Genomic DNA, 22,025 nt, shown 5'->3' on the forward strand with positions numbered 1-22,025 from the left:
CAGAAGTCATATAAATGGGACCACTGCAATATTCATGTGGGAAAGATTTCATTTTGATCAAGAGTTCATACATCAAGCGGCAAGTTTAAAAAGTCACTATGTGTATAAGTACATGAACTGTACACACAAAGTGGCATTGTTACAGAAGCCCCAAAACAGACAATAATGTTCCATTAATAGGCAGAGAAAGCTATCTATGCATTTGCAACCACAAGTCAAAGACACAATTTTTCCAGAAATACAGAGGATACCTGCACTTTGCAAGAGGTAGAGGGAAGAGGAAGAGGTAAATTCATTTCTTTTTAATGTTTGATATCACTGATGTGATATATAGTACTATTTTCACAAGTGAAAGCCGCTCTTCATTACACCTGAACTAAGGTACTTGTGCGAAAGCATACTCCATGGGCTCAATTTGGTATCTGTAGACCCTAAGCTCACCACTTTGTTCTTTGAAAAGTTATCAGTTATAGACACATGGTCAACCAGGCAACATATAAACTGAGTAGAAAACATGGTATGGAAAACCAATTGGCATGACTAGTACTAAGCAGAAAGAGTGACTGGATCAATGTGCTAAAGTTGTCCAAGCTTTAAGATTTCGAAGGGAGGTAAGCAATGAAAGCTTAGCAAAATAGTGCAGTCTAGAGAATATGATTATTGCAGAGATAAATGCTACATGAGAAACAAGAGGTGGGGAGGAAATCTTTGCCAAGCTTCTGTGGAAATGGAAGTAAAGGCAAATTTAAATGACTAACAAAGCTAGAGACAAAAATCAATGAAAAATAAGTTAATGAAAAATAAATGAATTCTCATAAGCTGTCCTCCTGCTCCTCTGACTCAAGCAGGAGAAAGAATAAGAAAAAAATAACTTAGGCAATTTCATTTGTAGCAGAGATCCTGTCTTTGAAGCAGTCATGGACTAAAAATCAAGAACACCCCAAATATTCTGCACCCATAAGACTGGATGCTTTTATTTTGTTTTCTTTTCCCTGAAGCAAAAGAAGCTAGCATGAGGTTTCAAAACAAAGTGTTTGGTGGCCTTGGTATCAACTCCCTCAGTTATTTCTACCTATGAAGAAGTTGCTGACCATAATAAAGACCTAGTCTGAAGGTCTTCAGGAACCATTCTTCTGCACAAAGTTAGCCACCTTAAGAAGGAAAAACATTTTCAAACATTCCACAGTGAGACTTTCTGTGCAACAACCTGAGAACTCCTATTCCTTGTCTGTACTGGATATCTGGCTCCAAAGCCAACACTGAAAGAAGATAAACATCTGAGTGACTAGGATGCTGGTGAAACAGACTGGTAAATCACTTGACCTGAAAGACTGTATCGGTCACTATCTCCAGTGCAGAAAGTGTCGCAAATTGCTCATGCCTAAAATACTGATAGTTTAGTAGAAACTCAAAGAGACCCTGTGTAAAGAGTGTTACTGGATGGAAACAAAGGAAGAAATCCATTACCAAGTTAAGCTTCCCCTTCTGGTATTACTCAAGCACATATTTACACATATACACATGGGAGCAGGGGGAATGTTGATGCTAAAAGAAACAAAGTGGCCCATGATGTCTAGAAGTTATAATTCATTTATCTTACCTCACCAGAAATAACATTATGTGACTGCCTTATTAATCTGGTACAAGCAGCTTAGACAAAACAATATAAACCTATAAAAATATTAAGTACTTTGAAGCTTTTCACCAAAATGTTTATAGAATAGGACAACACTATGAAACTGTTCTGAAAGATCAATAGGAAAAAAAAAAAAAAGCATTCAGCTTAGAAGCAGGAAAAATGGGGTTTAGCCATAGCACATTAGGCAACACCAGGTCTGTGGCTGTTGTTCATAATTACTTTTTGAATCAAACATCAAATGCTCCTTGGTCAAATCATCAGCCCTTTCAAAAGTAGTGAGGTGACAGCATGTTCCTACCTCCTGCTTATTAGACATGGTTCTTGGTTACAAGAAGACAAGGGGACAGCAATGCTAGGGTGAACATGACCAAAGGTGGCAGATCACAGCAGCACTCAGATATCGGCATTTGTCAGGGAGCAGGAAAGCAGAAGGTAATACAGAGTTGTCCCTCTGAGTGATATGGGGGAGGTATGCTGAACAGTTACCAAGAAAGATTTTTCTTTCTAATTCACCACCTGGAGCATTTGGTCTTACAGATTTCACAGTCTGGAAAACAAGTAAATGGAGAAATAGCATTTGGCAGGGACATAATGGCCTTGAAGGAGAGAAGCCAGTCTCAGACCACACTTACACTATGATGTACTGCACACACATACTGCAGCATGGTACCGATATTTGATGCTGCTTTCCCAGGGGGTTACCTTACTGATTTGTCTACCAGATTAATCATTCTCAGTTTACCAAGTAGGCTAGTTACACAAGCATTCATCATGTGAGTTTGTTTTACTGGTTGCTTTGTTTTGAACAAAGAATCAGCAATGCTGTTTCAGGATTTCACAAACTAGATTTTCTGTATCTTGCTTAGAGCTTACCAAAAGAAATCCCATCTAGGGCCATTACTTGGCATTCTTGTCAATTCCTACATAAAAGCCTGAACTTAAGAAATAGGGCTGAGAACGCTCAACAAATTAAATCCCATTATGTTTTAGTGTGCCTAAGTGCCTAATTCCCCTTAGTAATCATTTATTTAATTTTCTTTTTGAAAGTTAATATTTAATGCATTTTAAATGAATGCTGTTAGTGAGGAGTACTTTGAATTAGACAATAGGAATTTGAATATGTTTCCCATAAAAGCCTTCAGCAGAGCCATCATCCTACATTTGAGGATAAATGTGCAAATACGCACACTTGCCTTACAGGGTGCGTATAAAATTGCCTGAGTGTTATTTTTGGTCAAGAAAATTGATTGAAAATACTGAGCTTATTAAACATACAGTATTTATCTCAAGAAGCACTACTTCAATAAAATGTACATTATAGAAAATCTAGAGGGACAAAATTATAAACAGGATTAAATAAAATTTGCCATAGACATGAGTCAAAGAGGTAGAGTGGCTATGTGCCCCAGAAAGGCAATAAGCGGTACTTTCACACCTGTTCTCTGGTATGAGAGCACCAATTTCCTTGCATCAAGTTGCAAGAACCATCCTGCAAGTATTACTAGCCTATGTGAGCAAAACCGTATCATCCCTCTATCTCAGACTGGCCATTTTTTATGGTCTGGATATTGCAGTCTTGTAACTTCTTTTTGAGGGAAATGTCTATCCTGCTTTTGCTGCAAAAAACATCCAGTAACAAAATAGAATATCATGTTAAAAAGAAAAAAAACTAAGCCTGTTGCTATCTGCTGTTTGCCTTTGGGTTAGCTTTAGGGCAGGCTTTCCTTTAGACAGCTTCGGGCTAGAAAGTCCTGCAAGAAATATTAAATGTGAAGATATGGATACAGTCCTCGACTATGAGAGTCCCTAAGACACAGATTGCTGAAAGCATTTGACAGAGTGGGAAAAGCTTCACTTTATGCCTGCCTGCTCTCATATTCTTTCCCTAAACGTCAGGAACTGGAAGCTCTGCAGTCCACTAGAAGGCTAGCCCACTAAAGTAGGATACATAGACCTTTGACCTCATTTTCAATTCTTATTTTTCTTCATTCAAATACCAAACACATTAAATAAAATTACAGCCTCTCAAGGAAATGTACAGAGAAGCTAAGTGTTAAAGCACAACAGTAATGAACCTGTTCTGCAATTTTTATTTTTCAAAATAAAACCTTTTGAATCTCTCCTTTTCTATCCTCACCGTAAGCTTAGTATCTTCTTCCCCTAGGAAGATTTTATTTAATCATATTTAAATTCCTCAGGTAGAAAACATGCGTATGTGAAAACCAGCCATTATATTTACCAGTTCCTTAGGGGTTAAACAAAAAAAAAAAAAAAAGGAAAAAAGAAACAACATTTAGCTTGTGCTGTTCTCCAGGGATCATTACTATAGTCTCTTTATTGTCTTTGAGAGTACTGGCCATGTACACAAAACCTAAACCCCTAGGTGAGGTGGGCAACTCATTTAATTATCAAAGAACCAATTAAAGTCTTTAAAGTACCTAGTGCTTTTAAAAACGCAATAATACTGCCTTCCCATCCCTGTACATCTGCAGACATTTGGACTAGGAAGCTTCAGGGTTGTGGGTTTTTTTGTGAAAAAAGTCTAACTGGAAAATGTTAAAGACTTCTCTTGGGCAGCTTAAGCTGCTGCATGTTTTAACTGTTAGTCATATATTCCTATCAGAAGTATAGGAGTCCCAGTGGATAAACCCCAACTGTAGCCAAGAGAAGATCCAAGATGTTTTCCTTTGTTTGCTAATAAGCCAGCTCCCAGAAAATGACCAAGCTTGGGAATTAGGTAAAGCACTGACTTTGAAAAGCAAGCTAGAAAAGATTTTTGCTTGCTCTAAAAAGTTAAATTTAGGAGAAAATCCTACCACTTAAGGATTTATATAAATATTTGTCAGTATGCAAGTTAAAAATAGTTAATTGTAATTGCATCTGTATTAGCATGTCTAATGGCTCATGTGACATAGAATTAACTACACATCCTAAGCACAACATCCAGCATCAGACCTGAATTTCCAGACTAATAGACAGAACCTCTTACCCAATACAGTTTAACTGCAGCCACTCTCTGTGAAGACAGTCTACTATATATTTTTATTCTCTATAATACCTGAAATAAGCAAGAACTGCTGGAGCAAATATACATTTAAAGGTAAAATACACATGGTTTCTGACTGGAACAGTATGCTTAGCACTGCATAAGCATGGTTCAAACTGGCTGTGTTTTTCTTCAACTCCTCTTTCTTGGATTTTAACAAGCAATCTGAAGTTAAAAATAAAAACAATAAAAAGCAAGATTAACTAAACTATGAAGCTCAGATTATCTGGGGCAAACAACAGAAATCCATCTTGCCAAAACTTTTGTACATCCAACAGTTACATATTTCCAAAAGAAAACTGGCTCTTGGAAAAAGTTACACAAAAGAAATTATATACCTCAGTTGGGAAGGGAGCATGCCAGTGTATTGAAGGAAGCAGAAAGCAGGAGCCCTTGTTTCCAAAGAATTCCATTCAGCAAGCTGTGAGCTCCAACGCTGCTGCCTTGACTCACATCACACCCACTGTTAGGTTGTTGTAATGGGACTCCTGTCCTGGCATCTCTTACTGTAAGTACAGTCATGTCAGACTGTTTCTCTTGAACATTTATCCCACCCCCACCCCCCCCCCCAAGTTTCAACTAAATCCCTTCTACAGGGGAAGAGGAGCACCTACCATCAGTCTAGCAAAAGCAGAGCATAGGACTTCTTGAAGAGCCATTAAGCTTGAGCAGCTGTGTGCTACAAAGTCCATTTAGCCAAAATCTACAAAGCATGGGGGCAAGATCTGGTGCCCGTTAACATTCTACTCCTTATGGCTTAGTTATCAATACCTTCAGCTTACTACCCAAATTTGTAAGAGTTCAGGAGATTAAAAGATGGAAAATTTTGGCAGATGGTCCCAGAAAGATCACTGGCAGTTTAGAAGGCAGTTTGTGCCTCGATCCTCTCTTCAGGATACAGAGTAGAGCTACAGCAAAGCTCAACATACAGGACCTTCAGAACAGCAGCCTCCAAGTTACACTACAGTCTCCTTTGTTTTTATTGTATGTGTTCTAATTATTTGAGGTCTTGAAGAGATTTGTGGACACTGAGTTACCTGTTCATTAAAAGCAGCAGAGATGCAAAAAACTCATAATCTAAAAATCACTTTCCCTATGATATCGGTTATATCTGTTAATTTTGTCCATTAGCAAATGAATAGTTAGTAAGGAAAGGTATTGTTAAGTTCATCTAAAGGAAAGCAGCAAGCTTGTAGACAGGCTTGAGGATGCTGCTGAAGGAGCTCAGGTTCAGCTTCTCAATTCACTTTTTTCATTTTACCAATACATAACTGATAATGTCAAATCAGGCAAGATCCCTCCCTTTCCCACCTCCACTGCCAGTCAATGCCCTAAAATTTAATTGAAAAATTCAATTTGTTTAGAACAGGGTATAACAGGTACAAAACCAAAAATTAGTTATCCCTCTACAAGAAAGAAATATTTTAAATGGGTTTTATTTTTCCAGAGGAATAAATGAAAGATATTTAAAAAATTTTAGTCAAAAGAACATACCAGATTCCCATAGTTAGTTCAACTGAAGATTATTACATAATACAAAAATATTTTAACATATTAAGCAAATACAGTTTAAAAGAAAACATTCCAGTGTTCTCCAAAGGAAACAAAGAACATAAGTGTTACTTTATTATTTTCCTGAACATTTTTTGACACTGCACTCAATTTTTTCTGATAGAAGAGAGTCAGATTTTTCAGCCAGGTCCTAGTGATATCAAATTTATTCCCTCCCCACCCCAGCAATGTCTAGAGTAATGCCTGTGAAAAACAAACCTTTGCACTAGGCTTATCCCAGCCATGTCTGACACTTTTACAACAGAATCCAACAGGCAGAAATATCAGCCTTTATATTTACTTATAGACTACGGGCTAGATTAACAAGCTGTTATGGATCAGACTAAGCTGCATGTTCTTGGACTGTGCAATTTCAGCAAATAATAAGGATACCAACCTCTGGAAAACACAGATTCTTTAAAAAGTTTAAGGATTTCCAATCCTGAGCAACTGATCTTAAATGCAGATTAAGGAAAATTCAAAATACTCAAGAACTGACTACGCAGCCAGTCTTGAAGCAGCTGATAGCAAATGAAAACATAGTGATAAGAAAAATGCAAGTACTACATTTATAGTTACATGCCATAGGTACACTTCCCTTCCTCAGCTGTATGCATTGAAAAGTATGACTAATGTTGTGGTGCACCCTTAGTAAGTTTGCTGATATTAAACTGGGAGGTACTGTTGGCTCCCTCAAGGAACAAGATGCCTTACAGAGGGATCTAGGCAGATTGGAGCATTGAATAGTCAATGACATCTACCAAGTACAAATACTGGATCCTTCACCTAGGGCAGAGTAACACTGGACACCAATACACATTGGGAGAGAAGGTTTGGGTACTGGTCAGCAGCAGTCAGTACAAGTCAGCAGCATGCCCTAGCAGCCAAGAGGACAAATCGCATCCTGAGGTACACGAAACACAGCATGAACAGCTGGTCAAAAGAGGCGTTTTCCTGTTGTATTCAGAGTTGGTGCAGCCTTACCTGAGTACCTCACCTGGGTACCACAGGGTGTGAAGGTCCTTGAATATGTCCAGAGGAGGGCCACAAAGCTGGTGAAAGGGCTGGAAGGCATGTCCTGTGAGAAGCAGCTGAGCACTGTGGGCTCATCTGGTCTGAAGAAAAGAAGATTGAAGGGCAACCTTATTGCTCTCTGCAGCTTCCTGAGGAGGGAAAGTGGAGAGGGAGATGGTAATCTCTTCTCCCTGGTATCCAGTGATAGGACGTGTGGGAATGGTTCAAAGATGGGCCAGAGGAAGTTTAGAACATGCATTAGGAAGCATTTTGTTACTGAGAGGGTGGTCAGCCACCAGAACAGGCTTCCAGGGGGATGTTCATGCCCCAGTGTTTGAGAGACAAACACTGCTTTAACTTTTGGTCAGGCCTGAAGTGGTCAGGCAGTTAGACTAGATGAGCATGGTAGGTCTGTTTCAACAAGACATACTCTATTAGATTAATTAAAATACCATTTAAGATTTTAAAAAAGCAGACAGTGAGCTCAAGCACCAGGAAACACTCAAGGTTTCTCCTTGCAGACCTAACTCTGATCTCTGTGTTTATGCACAATATAACATTGCTAATTTGTACAAACACACCGTATCTAAGGAAAGATATCAGGAATCTGTTCTAATATGGAGGAAATAAGATGGAGTTTGTTTTACTGGGAGGTTTTTTGTCCATTTTTGTTGGGTATCTTGAGGCGGGGGGGGGGGGAGGGGGGTTGCTTTGCTTTTTTTTTTTTCCTAGCTAGGACTCTTCCTCATTCTTAAATCATTCTGTCTAATAAGTGATTTAGCAAGGATGGTGTAATTCAAGGAATGATCTGCATATTTAACCATCTAACCCAACTACCCAAGAAGAGATTGTATCCAATTATAGTCATCCCTTTGACTAGCACTTCACTATCTTCCTTCTCATCCTGAACGTGTCATTCACAACCCCCCAGCTTTTCCCAAGCTTTTCTAATTAGCTTTATATTTTTCCTGTGTGTGTTAGCCCTCCACACCTTTTCTCGCTGCCTACTACTCTGTCTTTGCTATTTAAATGTCTTTTTAAAATTACATACTATGCATGAAATCTGACAGCAAAGCAGCAGACAAGCAAGTCTGGTGGACCAGTGCTGTAGGTACTGGTGACAGAGGCAGGAGGAAACTTATCTTTCCCTTGCTGTTTCCCAACTTCCACAGAGATGCAGTAGATGCACGTAAAGGCTTTACTGGAGTAACTGAACTGACAGAGAAGCTGCTGAGTAACTAACATGGTGGGAGGGTGTGTTTTACTGCCTGGGAGGGGCGCAAGAGCAACATATAAGAAGCACAGTAGTGAGGCTGGCTTGGTGCTGAGAACATACACCAGAGTTCAGACCTGTTAGCTGAAGTACACTCACTGCCACCAAGGAGAAGCAGCACTGACCCAGAGAGAATGATTTCAAGAGCATTAAAGTCAGAGGTTTGCAAATAAGATTCTCAGCATCTTTCAGTTACTGAAAGCAAAACTAAGGTTAGGCATCCGAGACAAAAAGCAATGCATGGAAATAAAGAACAAGTTTTACATGACCTGGTGGAACAAATAACATGCTCAATGAAATGCAGATTACTTTCCCTTCCATTTGGGGGTCTTGCCTGCTCATATCAAGAGTTTCTGGTCTCTCACTGACAGAACACTCAAGTACCGAAAACTAAACTCTTCCTACGTGGAATAGCATGCACTATTTTGGAAGAATTAGAATAAAACCCCTCATATATACTCCAATGACACTAAGCTAAAAATCAAGCATTTGACAAGTTAGCTAACTGATAATACAGGCCAAAATATTTCCCTTTAATAACACACAGAAGGAAAGGGCTTGACAATTTTAACCTAATTTTTCACTCACAGGCAGCTCAGGGCACTGGGCCAGATCCTCTGTCCACATAAGTTTCAGTAGTGTTGTGGCCAACTGCTGTTCTGTGCCATAAAAGTTTCAAGTCTCTGATGAATGGAAGTAAATTAATTACAAGTAGGACAGTAGTTTACATGACCCAATATCCGTATTTGTAATAGAGCATGAAGGACTTCAGCACTTATGCCCTGCAAATGGACAATCACGCAAAGGAGGACTCCCGAGTGCCTCAGTATTTCAAAGCTGGGGGATCAAATGGAGATATATCACCGTATTACACCCACATGGTCAAGGAAATAAATCCTTATTTAATGTACCCTTTCTCTGTTGATGTTTCCCATTCTTCTATTTAAAAAGCAAGCAAACCGCTTCGTGAACATTATCTCTACCCCTTCACATCTTGTTCTTCCACCCTCTATTGAATAAGGTTTATTTATTAAAGGACCTATCCAACACCCAATGAAGCCAACACTGTTTTGATTCCTAAAGCTGATATACTAGTCAAACATCAACTCTGAAGTGCATTTAAGATCCCTGTCCTCATAACACTGTGTACTGTTGGCATGCTCCAAAGAGTATGAGCATTCCCACTATTCCTGATTTACAGCAAGCTTCACATTAAGCTTTTTATACTATAAATATGTTCTACCAGATATGATGGAACTACCGCACTAAGATCTATACCTGGACCTCAGATGAGGCTCAAGCTCTTGTCCTCATTCTAGCCTTAAAACAAAGACTGCTCCCTGGCTCAGTTAAAGGCAACACCCTTGTTTAGGTTGAGGAAGTCAGAGATATCAGGTCTAAAACTAGACCAATCCCTAGATTCTTCCATTGGTATTTCAGCTTCAGTTCCGCAAAATAATTCCATTAGCTTTCAAGCATCCCTCTAGCAGTCAACAAGCTTTTTTACCTATACAAAGTACATCTACTAGTAAGCATTTATAGGATGGGCTATTTGATTTTACAAAGTTTTAATTCATCTTAGTTTACACTTTCAGTGGTTAAGATCTCCTGGGCACAGAACTTAGAAACTATATAGTTGCTAAATTCCCTTCTTGAAACATATCCCTGCAATCTTCAGGTTTCCATTAAAAATATAAGACTCTGGAATTCATGAATGTCAGGAAAATCATGACAAACACTATTAAGTCAGTAAAGATTATTTAAAGTTAAAAAGGGTTATGCTAGATTTCTTAAATTATCTGTTGATCTGTTGAGAAAGCATTTCCTTTACAGGAAACAAAAAAAAATTATTCCAACAAAGACTTTATATCTACTTACAATGTAATGATTTCCTCAAGCACTCTCAAACAGAAAGAGATCACAAGCAGACAGGTTTACCATGAGCTCTGGACTATTTTGCACAAATAAAGATCTTTGACTTCAATCAGTTAAGTGAATTCCTATGTTCTCTAAGACAGGTAACTACAGGTACAGCTTAACACTGTAAAATAGTGATTAAGACAATGTCTACTGAAAACAAATGCAAGTCTCAGGGGAAGCAGTGCTTTTTAGCTTTAAGAAAATTACTTTTTTTTTTTTTCTCAAGATAGAAGGAACACACTCATTTTTAAGATCTCATGTTTACACTTGGAGCACAAAAAGCCTTTGTGCAGAGCATTTCACATGGACTTGAGAGATTTAGATCCCGTTACCACACTAGGTACTGTTCTCCTAAGTGGCATCTCCTAAGTGCCTCCCCACACCTCAGGATGTTTGACATGTGCATCAGATTTGTTTTAAATCTTGATTTTAAAATATCTACCCTTCTTCTTAGCTTGGATATCAGTCTTGTCAGACCATGATGAAACAAGACTTGGTTGCCACTTGGCTGTGACATTTCAGCATGTACAAGAAACTTAATCCAAATGAAGACTTGTTTTTCTTTTTTTAAAAAAATAACTTACCAGAGTTCCCCTGTAAATTATAACAACACCTACATTAAAAGTTCATCTCCCCTTCTGCCTTCCAGATCCCAGTAACTCTGATCACAATATTAGGTGATGGGGATGACTCTCTCCTGAGACTGATTTATTTCATATGTGCCACTGAACACATCATCATTTTAAACACGAATAGCTGGAGCTTGAGCACAAAGCCATATAGTGCCAAAGAAGCAGCTTATTTCTGCACAGCAGTAAAGCTTACACTTGGTAATAACTAGCTGCATAACCAAGTCTCTGAAGCAATGACCTCATTCGGAAAGGTTCGGCTTTCCGTCACCAGATCTATGGTCCATCCCTCCATATCCATGAATTGTAAAAAAAAAAAATAAAAATCCACTGTTTATTCAGCTTTTTAAAGGCTGCTGTAGGTGCTGTGTCTTTCTGACAATGCTAACAGCATTTACACGTGGAGTTGTAATGTTGCAGATTCCAGCAGCCCACTGCAGGTTCTCATAAGATCTTGCCTTCAGTATTGAAGAGGTGACACCACCAGTGAGTCTTCCCATACACCCACATCAATGTGCACATCTGGCTTTTTATTAAATGTACTGAGCCTTTAACAGAAAGCCTTTGATCTACGCAGAAATAAATGCAAAAGACAAATAGGAACACAGTCTGCTGTATCACTCCATCCTCCCTGGATTCTGAAGGGAAACAGTTGTTACTTCTCAAGAGTAACACCATTTTGGTGAGTTGACTCACCAAAATGATGTTACTCTTGAGAAGCATGCAACAGTTAAGGATTACATTGCAAGAGTCTCTGCCCTCAGAACCTTGGCATAGACATGAGAAAATACAGTCCTCCTCTACAGGAAAAGTCACCATTTAAAAACAGCTGACAGCAGCCATAGATAAATAAAAGCAAAGATGTCTGAAATCTTCAAATAGCCTGTCAACAGTACTTTTGCAAAGTTACAGCCACTATGGAGCTTCAGATGTACACAGGCAATGTTTTGCATCACTAATCTGAAGTAAGAATGCTGAGTCAAAGCTAATGCCTCAAATGATAAAGCTGAAACCTCACAGCATAATCACCAGATCCAGATGCATCCTACCTGGGAGCTTTCAAGCTGCACATTAACAAAATCACATGTAAAATAGTTAAAAGTCTTACTATTTGATCCATAATGAAGTTTACTACTGATTTGACCTTAACATAGCAGGCTTCAAACAAGTTCTAGCTGGCCCTCAGAGACAGTTATATCTGACTGCTACACCAGCACAAATCCATTGACTCCAGACATCGTTAACAGAGTACAGAACTTATTCCAGAAAATTTAGGAATCAGTCTCAAGACTGTGATACTTCCAAAATTATTGTTGCTCAGTTACCACCAAGAGACTAGCAATGAGCACACAAAAGATAACAAACAGCGATATGGCTAAACTCACTCAGTAATGGTTTCATAACACATGACCTGTGCTTAAATAGGAACCTTGTTAAGAGAATTATACAAAGAATTTCTGAAGTGTTTTCCAGATGTTTGGAGAAATAAGCAGAAAATCCCTTATGGTCTGTTAAGGAAAAAAATATGATACTATTAATCTCCTTTGTTTCAAAGGAAACCATCCAAGAAGAGTCTGTCTTTAAACTAAAAATAGACACAAACACTAATTTTATCATTCTAAGAAGGTAGAGACTGATGATCTGCGTGCACATGAATGTATTTCTTAATAAAAATAAAAAAGGTCAACAGAAAACAAGCAAAAAACCCAAACAATCAAACAAAAAAAAAAAAAAAACCAAACAGAAAAGCCATCAGAACGTACAGACATCAGCCAGTCTACTGGGTACTTTCAGTATTTTGCAGTACTTTCAAAGGAGAACGAAAGGAGAACCTGAGACTGGTATTAAGATCTCCTACATGAAACATTTCAACTTCACACTTTGAAGCTTTTGCTGCCCAGTGCCAGACAGTATATGAGAAGCGGAGGGAAAGCAGTCAGTAACAACTGCAGCAGCATCCAGGGACTCTCCCCACCCCAAGCCTGTGCATATTGCTTTCTCCTTTTCATCCTCTCACGAATCACCTCTTAGCAATAGCTATAAGAATATGAGTTAACCCTACATTTCTCTATCCTGTAGAGACAGAAGATGATGGGTCTTAACTAGGGGGCTGCCTCCTTCCTTTACCTAGCTAGCACTTTACTCTGCAAGGATTCCCATTAAAACCTCAGGGGGCTTTTCAGCAATTAACACAGTGGGAATGGTAGTAATCAGCCCACAGCGGGGTCATGCAACAGCCTATGTACCCACAGGGACACAGTGCAATTGTGCTCATTAATAGAAAGCTTTGGAAAGGCTTGAAAGCTTTCCAAATCTAAAGCTTTCCAAGTCCCTCATAATGCTGTGATTGTGTGCAGCTTCTGGCTAGGAATCCTTACAAAGCTGCATAACACCTGAGCTGGCCTGTTAAAGCATCGAGGAGCAAACATGAAAGACTTTAACCTCCAACGCACGAGCTGCAAACAGTTATCAAGAGACTGCCATTGCCTGTAAAAGACCTTGTGCAAACCCAGGTTTCCTATGTCTGTTTTCATCTATCTCAGCATTAAAGAATTTAGCTACCAGCATGCATTTTTGTCTACAGCCTTCATTTGCAAACATCAGATTCTGAACAAGGCCTTATCTTGTGCTGGCATTTATACTTTTTTGTTTCTTAGCAGCGCCCAAAGCCAAACCCCAGGGGAATCCTTGGAAGCATTTTTTTGTTTATTTTTTAGCACAGACGTACCTATACTGCAAATATTTATCTGCAAGTTTTCAATACTAAATCAACAAGAAAGTAGCAGTCTCATACCTACCAATTCAATGTTTTGAAAAGCAGTAAAAGTACTTTTTAAGTGATTTGAAAGGGAGTATAAAGCATAATTGTTGCAGAGGGAAGAAGAAAATGGTTGTATTTCCCAAAGTCAGGCTTATTGATTAGACTTTCAAGTACATTATAAAGCTAAAAGCTGCATTCAACAGCTGCTGACATTTGCTGACTCTGCAGGTCATTCCAGCAGTACAGCTTATATCTTCACCGTAGAAAAGCCCATTTTCAAGGTCACTGGAACTATTTCTGTTGAACTTTAATACTGCATCTGGACGTGCTAAATCCTGGATATTACACTATTGACTTACAGAAGAATGACTTTTTCAGCTTGACTACATTGTGTTCATTGAAATTTATATGCTCTGCTTCAGTGCCCTTATTGGAGCTATTCAGCAAGAAGAAAGTTCTGGATGTGTTTTGGAAGCATCTATTTGTACAATCAAGCATAACTCCCTTCACATGCATTCCAGCTGCTTTTCTGTGCCAGGCAAGGAAGTACCAGAGCAGAGCTCTTTTCATGTTATCTGTCAGTCTCACCTCCCCACTGCCCCTAAGGACACTCAGGGGACACTGCACAGATTTCTGTAGGGTAGTGCTGCACTTAAAACAGAAACAAGTGTAGTGCTCTTACCTGAAGAATCCGCGTTGCTGGTGCTACCATGTGTTATCTTTGCAGAGAACTGGAGCAGGTCCACAGAGAACTATCACCAGTCCCTAAATACCCCAATGCTTTCAGCATTCACAAGACAAACCCACAGGAATAAAGAGCTATCTAACCAGATCTTTTCCATAACAGAAACCAGAGAACTCCCTGCTACTAAATCCTATTTAAAACTACGTGCCTCTTTGTAGAGGGGCCTGAGGGCAGCTGTAGGCTATGATTGCCTTGAGTGGCCTCAGCTGAGACACTGCCCATACACTTCACTCTCTATCCAGAGCTCCACTTAAACTCAAACCCCACGGCCAGGGCTGGTTTCAGTGATGTTGTAGTATGTCTTTCTCTTTCCTGGACTATCTCTGCACCATGCAGGGCTCATGATGGCCCCTGTTACAGTTCTGCCCTGCTTGTGTGTACACCCCTGACTAATTGGGGGAGGGAGGGGAAAGATAAGGCTTGTATTCTAACCATTAAAACTTGATCTCTTTCATCAGCTAAAGTGACGCTATATGTCACTGCACTACGTGCATGCTTAGCAACTGTTCAAATCAATACTTTCTCTTTGATGAGCTACATAAAGTGACTTTTTGAGACCTTTTACTTTAATAATTCTGCTTAGACCTTCATAAGAGGGGCTGTCGTTGACTTCAGAAATAGAAACATATGTTCTTCCCTGGAGGAGGTGAGGAAAGATTAAAAACCTTGTTACGAGGAAAACTTTCAACAAAATTACACACAGGTTTTCCTCTATTATCTGCTCTGTTCCTGTGGGCTGGTACAATTTCCCATGGGCAGGTAAAACCAGGATTTTTCCCTTCAGCTCCACAGTGAATGATGGGACAAAAATGCCATGTTTCCTTTATGGCAGCTTCGAAATGTTAAATTTGCTCCAGTGATGTCATCTGCACATCACCATACAGCCTTTACTCTTTCCCGGTCCACTAGCTAAACTTCATCTGCCCCGCACAGACATTTCCCAGGGCTTAAGAGGTTTTGTACCACTGGCTGATACATAATACACTGTCACATGGCATCAATTTGTCTATTTTGCCTAAAGTCAAATTGGTTACAAAGACTGCTTTGCTTCAGTAAATTCTCAACACACAAATTTACTATCTCATTATGTTCCTACTCTCTTTAGAGATAATAGTCACATTAAATGCTCATTAATGTTAAAATTAAAGAAAAAAAAATAAACCCTCATCCTACATCTCTTTATTTCTTAAATAGCTCATGCCTTAAACAGTTTGATTTTTATCTCATGTACTTGTCAACTAATAAACTTTGGTTGAGTAGTAAGGAAAACTGAACAATGTTCTAATAAAGCTTTTTAAACAGATAGGTTTTCCTTTGGGAGATAAATCACAGAATTGCTTCCTTTCTGAAAAGTACCTTTTTGAGAGGGAGGGCAGGACAGAAGGGGAGCAGGAAGAAAATTGTAACATTGGGAAATAGGTAGTGATCATTCACATGCCCAGTTTTCCAAGAGAACTGAGACTAGCATCACAGGAGTCACAACTTTGTTTCTTTGCAGCTTTCATATGGAGTTTATCGGTTCCTAGCTGAACACATGTACTTGTGTATTTTTGTTACCGAGAGGTACACAACTTCCATCATAACCCTGGACAGAAGCTACAGCGAGTTGATTTGATTTTGGAAGGGAGGTCTATTTGAGGATAACTCCGAATACATACACTTACATAACATGTCTTGTTCATGCACAAGTGACTCATTGTCCCCTTCTTCAATTGTACTGCCAAGCACCACACTGACTTGGCCATTGCCTCCAGCCAGCAGGTACCTGCTTATGGGTTATAACATGCCTTAAAATCCTTGATTCAGCAGAGCACAAACATGTGTTTGACTTTATAGAATCATAGAATAGTTAGGTTTGGAAAGGACCTTAAGATCATCTAGTTCCAACCCCCCTGCCATGGTCAGGGACTTTATACACAGGAAGTGAAAATTAACCTTACCTTTAGGGTACTTTGGAAACAGAGGGTAGGAAAGGAGTGGTAAAGAAAAGCTACTTGCACATTTCCTAGTTGCTTTGAACAGCCTTGGGTTAACAACTGAAGGCATTTTATTATATAGAAAAACAAAACCTTCAGTTTTTATGCAGAATGACATCAGGATATTTTATGAATGCTAACAGACTTGAAATGGTACATTGTCTTCCCAGAATTAATTTCTTGCCTACCAAATGACTGCCTGCATAATGAATTACACACACAATGGGTTTTCCATTTGTATATATCTGTATATATCTGTCTTCCTAAACAGCACTCAAACACACACACAAAAAGAACCTTGAACATGCAGTATCAAGCAATTTAATGTCCCAAAGTTTAATTCTAGAGCAAACCAGCATGAATCCTGTATCACCTAATCAGACAGCAAGCTTGCTTCTACTGAAGGACAGGGTGCTGGGGTTAAGCTCTGCTGCCATTTGCTCATGAAAGCTTGGGGAGGACGAAGGGAGAAGGAAGAGGAAATGAGAAAAAAGGTCCCATTGGGCTAAATAGAAGCATCTGCTAAAGTAATAACAGTACATTATTTCACACTAGCAGCAGAAGTTACAAGCAGAGGAAACAGGCACTCAATGGCAAAATTCTTCAGGAGTCACCACATCAGGGTGTTTCCAGAATAACTGGAGACGATCTTCAGCCAGGTGCAGTGTAGCAGGAAGACTTTGGTGGCCCTGTCAGCAGGAACAGACACACATATACTTTCAGTTGAGCTTCAGTTCTGGCTCATGTTATGGAGGAACGGTTCTTGAACAGATCTTTCTACATGCAGAGCATCTGCTTTGAGTCTTTACAGGCATAGTATATTTTATACTAGGCCACAGATATAAATAAGCAAAGAGAGATATTAGAAAGTGAGCTGTCTGTTTGGCACAGATTTTCATTTCTGTGAGGCCCTGAGGACCAGCAAAGATTTGCCACAATAGGATGTTGACAGCTTTTCTTCTGCAGTATATTGTCCTAGCTCAATAGCACAAGGTCAGACTGAATGCCTTTTTGCTCCCTTGTGGCTTCTCCTAGGGAGCAATTCCTTAGAAAAATATCCCTTTACTTGACAGGTTTGTAACACAAACAAAAATATCCATCATGGTTGTGGTTATTGGACTGATTGTGTAGAAATCAAAGAGCAGGAAACTAATAGCGTCATAGTCACTGAGCCACCAACCACACCAGTGTAAACTTAAATGTACATGAATGATAGCTGACTGGAGTAGCCTAGAACAATAAATGAATGAACCATTTCTACATTTTTTTTATTAAATCTGATATACCTCATTATACAATTAGCAATTGACTCCTACAGGCAGGGAGTAAGCCAGAACTGCAAGAACTTCACACATTCACCTCTACATGCAAAACCTCAAGTCATTCTGCAGAACAATATCTATATTGAGTGTGATGGAAAAGGAAACAGTTACTTGGAGATTATAAACCTGTTGACAAATTACAGGTATCTTTGTATGTTCTCAAGATGAGCACTTTAAGTCTGGCACTTTTATGTATACAATAAAAAGGGATGCTGCGTAGGAGGTACTGACACATCAAGGCTAAGAACATCACTTTACATTAAAATAGTCCCCATAGACATAGCAGTCGCCTTTTAGGATACATCTGGAAACAAAGGAGAATGCACGATTTTACTTTAAAATCAATATATTAGATACAGAAGTTTCACACAGAGGCCTTCTCTAATGCTCTGGTCTCTTGTGCTCAAGCGGAGCTTCCAACCCACGCAGTTATCTGCTTCACACAACACCTCTCCCAAGTGAGCAGCCGTGCCCTCAGCATGGCTATCAGTATGGCTAGGCATCAGGCTTCAGAAAGTCAATTGTGTTCTAATGTAGTGAATTTTCTGAGATCTCCAGAACAGACCCTGTTCTATAATCTCACAAGTGTGCATAAAGTACCCTTTTAATTTATATGTGCTTTACTTACACACAATCAAGCAAAACAGCAACTTGACCATAATTATAAATGTCTTGCATTATATTAAAGCATTAGTGCTAGCAGACTGTCAGAGAAAGCTAGGTAGATATCAGCCCACCTTTCCTGTAGGTCCAGCTCACCTTCCTTTGTCTTGCCCCGAAGAAAAACCTGTACAGCACATCATGATTTAGGCAACGTCACTGAAAAAGTCTGTCCTTACTGGAGCTGCAGGACTTAAGCTGCAGAGCTGAGCTCCTGAAGGATGTCTACCCAAGACAACCTTACAGGGCAAGATTCTGGTGTGTGACAGGGCATCCTGCCTCATCAGCATCTGACAGTCCAGTGCAGTATCTGTGTGGGGCTAGCTCCCTTGTCCTCCCACTCTAATCCTGAAACTGCACGGAGGTCTACAGGCATAACAAATACTTGCCCACTCATGTAGTCCCCATTGGCCTGGAGCCCTTTTTCAGGCTCAGGGGAGGTACAATGGCAGCAGCATGGCAGCACTAAGCAGCAGCAGTCCTTGAAGGACAAGAAAGCAGGAAAGGCAAGAGCCAGGGTGCAGGAGGGGGTGTCTTGGGGCACACCACACCACCACACCATGCTGGGGTCTTGTCCACAGTGAGCCAGTTGAGAACTCATGATGAAGATTATCTGCTTAATCTATCATTCCAGAGGTGCTTTTCATGAGGAAACTTGCATTCACTCTTAAATAATGCTAGATTTACAATAAAATTGATTTATTTGATTTATTTTTTAAGGGGACTTCTGCCATGTCTGCTGTTTCCTTAAGCAGGGTCCCCATAATCTCTCTTATCGTACCGTATTTTCCAGGATGAAAAATTACGGTTTTTAAGCAAACATGAATGTTAGCCTCTTTACACACATTTGAAATTGTCACTTTGACAGAGATTCTGCTGTTGGTACCCTATGTGAATAAGAAAACCGGAACATCAATACAAAACCATTGTTTTAGCAAGTCCATTTCAGCTTTGCTTCTTGTTCTTCTTGTTTTCTTATATTAGTGAGAAACATGCTGCAGGTGCTGTATTGGAGATAAATACTCAAATGCTATTGTTAATTTTCCCATGAAAGCAAGGCTATGATCGATTTATGACTATGATGTATGTGTATTAGATAAACAGAACCGTCTATATGAAATCTTCTGACTTACATTTTGTTTTTAATGTCACCACAATGCTACTGTTTCAAAAGAATTTACAAGCTGTTTACAGAAAGTGAAGTACAAGCCCATAACACAATCTAGCATTTATCCAGGTCAGATTTGGAGGAAACTAATCCATGCAATCCAGTTATATTGAACTGGAACAAAAAACTGAATGCAAACAGATGGATATAAATCTATAAGAGAGATTTTAATAGATGTACTTATATTTACTTTATTCAAGTTAGTCAACCAGAGTACAATAATGATCGTGCTATAAGTACCACAATTGAAAATATTGGTTTACTTGCATTAAATATATTTAGAGGTTTACAGTGGATTTATATTGATCTCTGGCCTTCACAAAAACAAAAACAAAACCAAAAATGCAGAAAAATAATGGGCACTATACAGTGATAGTGTACAGCTGTACATTATCTCCTCCTGGTATGAGAAGAAAAAAATCTAGGAAGTTGGCCAAAATATACATCCATCACAAATACTCTGCTAACATGATTTCACTAATGTGCTCTCAAAGGAATCAGATGGTCCTAATCACAAGAATGAAAGATAAACCTGAGCAAAATCCCAGCAAGGGTGGCAGCTCAGCCTGTGTTTCTGAGAGATGCTGACACACTCAGGGGGAACAGAACCTGCTCAGCATAGCTCAGTGCTGGGCCTTCGGTGGACAGGATTTGTTCTCCTGGAATTTTTTCTGGGCTTCAGAAAATTTAACAGGTTTTGGGTTCATCTTCTTAGTTTACACAAAAATACTCATATGAGTTCCCCATCCCAGGGACTCTCAGCTATGCTATATTTGGAAATAATGTGGGGCCCAGTTCTGGGTGTGATTATGGCCAAGCAAGGCTTTGTGATGAATCTCTGCTTGAATGAATAGGCTTTGGAGGAGCCCAGGTGGCAAAAATAAAGAGAAGAAGCCTTACAGTATGGTTATTTTTTTCCACTTAGGCTATACCAAGCACAGACAAGATGCCTTGAAGTCTGGCCCATTTCCTAGAGCACCATCATTCTCAGGCTGCACTGGTACATGCAGCGCGAACAGCAGGGTCAGAGTATTCACAGCTGAAATCACTGAAGGTGAACTGGCAGCCACTCTAAGAGCAAAGTTGCTGGTACAGTGCTCACTCACAAAATTAATATGTTTGAAACTTATTCTCCACTCCACCACAACCATATCTGACTGAAAAACAATGGGTTCAGCATAGCCCCAAGGTCTTAAAGGAGTGCACACCGGTATCTTGTATTCTCACTCCAAATAGAGAGTAGATATCAGCATCCCTACATTAATCTATCCTGAATCAATGATCATCAGCTCCAGTTTTCTAGTTCCCCTGTTCTACTTTATCAGCCTGTCTTACAGAAAGAGCTTATACTTATTTGTAAGCAACCCATGTCCCTGTTAGAATTTCTGGTTCAGTCCCACTCTCTTCCCCCCTCCTCCCACTTTTTTATTTTAGATCTGCAGATGTTTTCACAGACAGGGAAAATTTTATCCCATTCTTCCTCTAGATGACCTTCCACAATTCTGGCTTATCAGATGGTGTGCACACTTACATACAAAAAGAAAGAATGCAAATGTGGGTCTTGTGTTTAACACTAATTAAATGCATTAGAATAATTCTCTAAGCTTTATGTTCTAGCTTGCATAACTTTAAAACATCTTTAAGCAGTACGTGACTGCTACTACAAGCTACCAGTGCAACGCACCAAGGTTATCATCTTCATTTACCAACCCATGACACTCACTGGCATTGCTAGTGGCAGGAAAGGACAATAAGAACATTAACTTTTCATCAAACAAAATTTCCCATAAATCAAAATCTATTCTTGTTCATGTAATAGAAACAAGTTTAATTAAAACTAAGGAAATGGAATAGAGGAAAGAGTTTGCAAGTTAATAGGAGACCCCAGCCAAATGAAGGATAATTCAACCTTAAAAGTTAAATTGAAATTTCTTAAGATGAAAATCCACAAATTTTGACCATGTTTTCATAGTGTCAGCTCCTAATCATAAATCACAATTTGTGATAGATTTATCAGTCATTCACATATCAACATTAGCAAAGAAACACTATCAGAATTAAAAACTAAAATTAGAGAGGAGTTGAAATTTACCATTACCTTTTGAAACTTCTTTGTCATGTTTTTCATTAGGCACTGATCTTTGGGAAGAGATGTTGAGCAACAGGTCTTAACAACAAATAGTTCAGGATAGTGGTGGTGGCAATGGAGTGGCACAAGGTGCAGTTCCTTGCTAGCAATAATTTCACTCTGGAACAGGATCATCTACACCCACTCAAAGAAAGGCTCTCCTTCTGCCTCAGCTAAGCCAAAAAACTCTCTA

At 39.3% G+C, this 22,025-nt stretch overlaps 1 long non-coding RNA gene across 5 annotated transcripts in view; it reads right to left on the reverse strand.

The window, feature by feature from the left end:
• Positions 1-14,701, reverse strand: part of LOC136007789 (uncharacterized) — a 91,816-nt gene extending 77,115 nt beyond the window's left edge. For 4 of the 5 annotated variants that reach the window (XR_010609852.1, XR_010609855.1, XR_010609854.1 and 1 more), the window contains exons 1-2: positions 14,516-14,701; positions 7,221-7,399 (exon numbers count right to left, since the gene is read on the reverse strand). This is a non-coding gene — a long non-coding RNA (uncharacterized LOC136007789). The remainder of the gene's footprint in view (positions 1-7,220; positions 7,400-14,515) is intronic. The other variant, XR_010609853.1, reaches the window with a different exon arrangement.
• Between the last annotated feature and the right edge of the window lie 7,324 nt (positions 14,702-22,025).

Source organism: Lathamus discolor, chromosome 2 (genome assembly GCF_037157495.1).
Source record: "Lathamus discolor isolate bLatDis1 chromosome 2, bLatDis1.hap1, whole genome shotgun sequence".
Classification (NCBI taxonomy): Eukaryota; Metazoa; Chordata; class Aves; order Psittaciformes; family Psittacidae; genus Lathamus; species Lathamus discolor.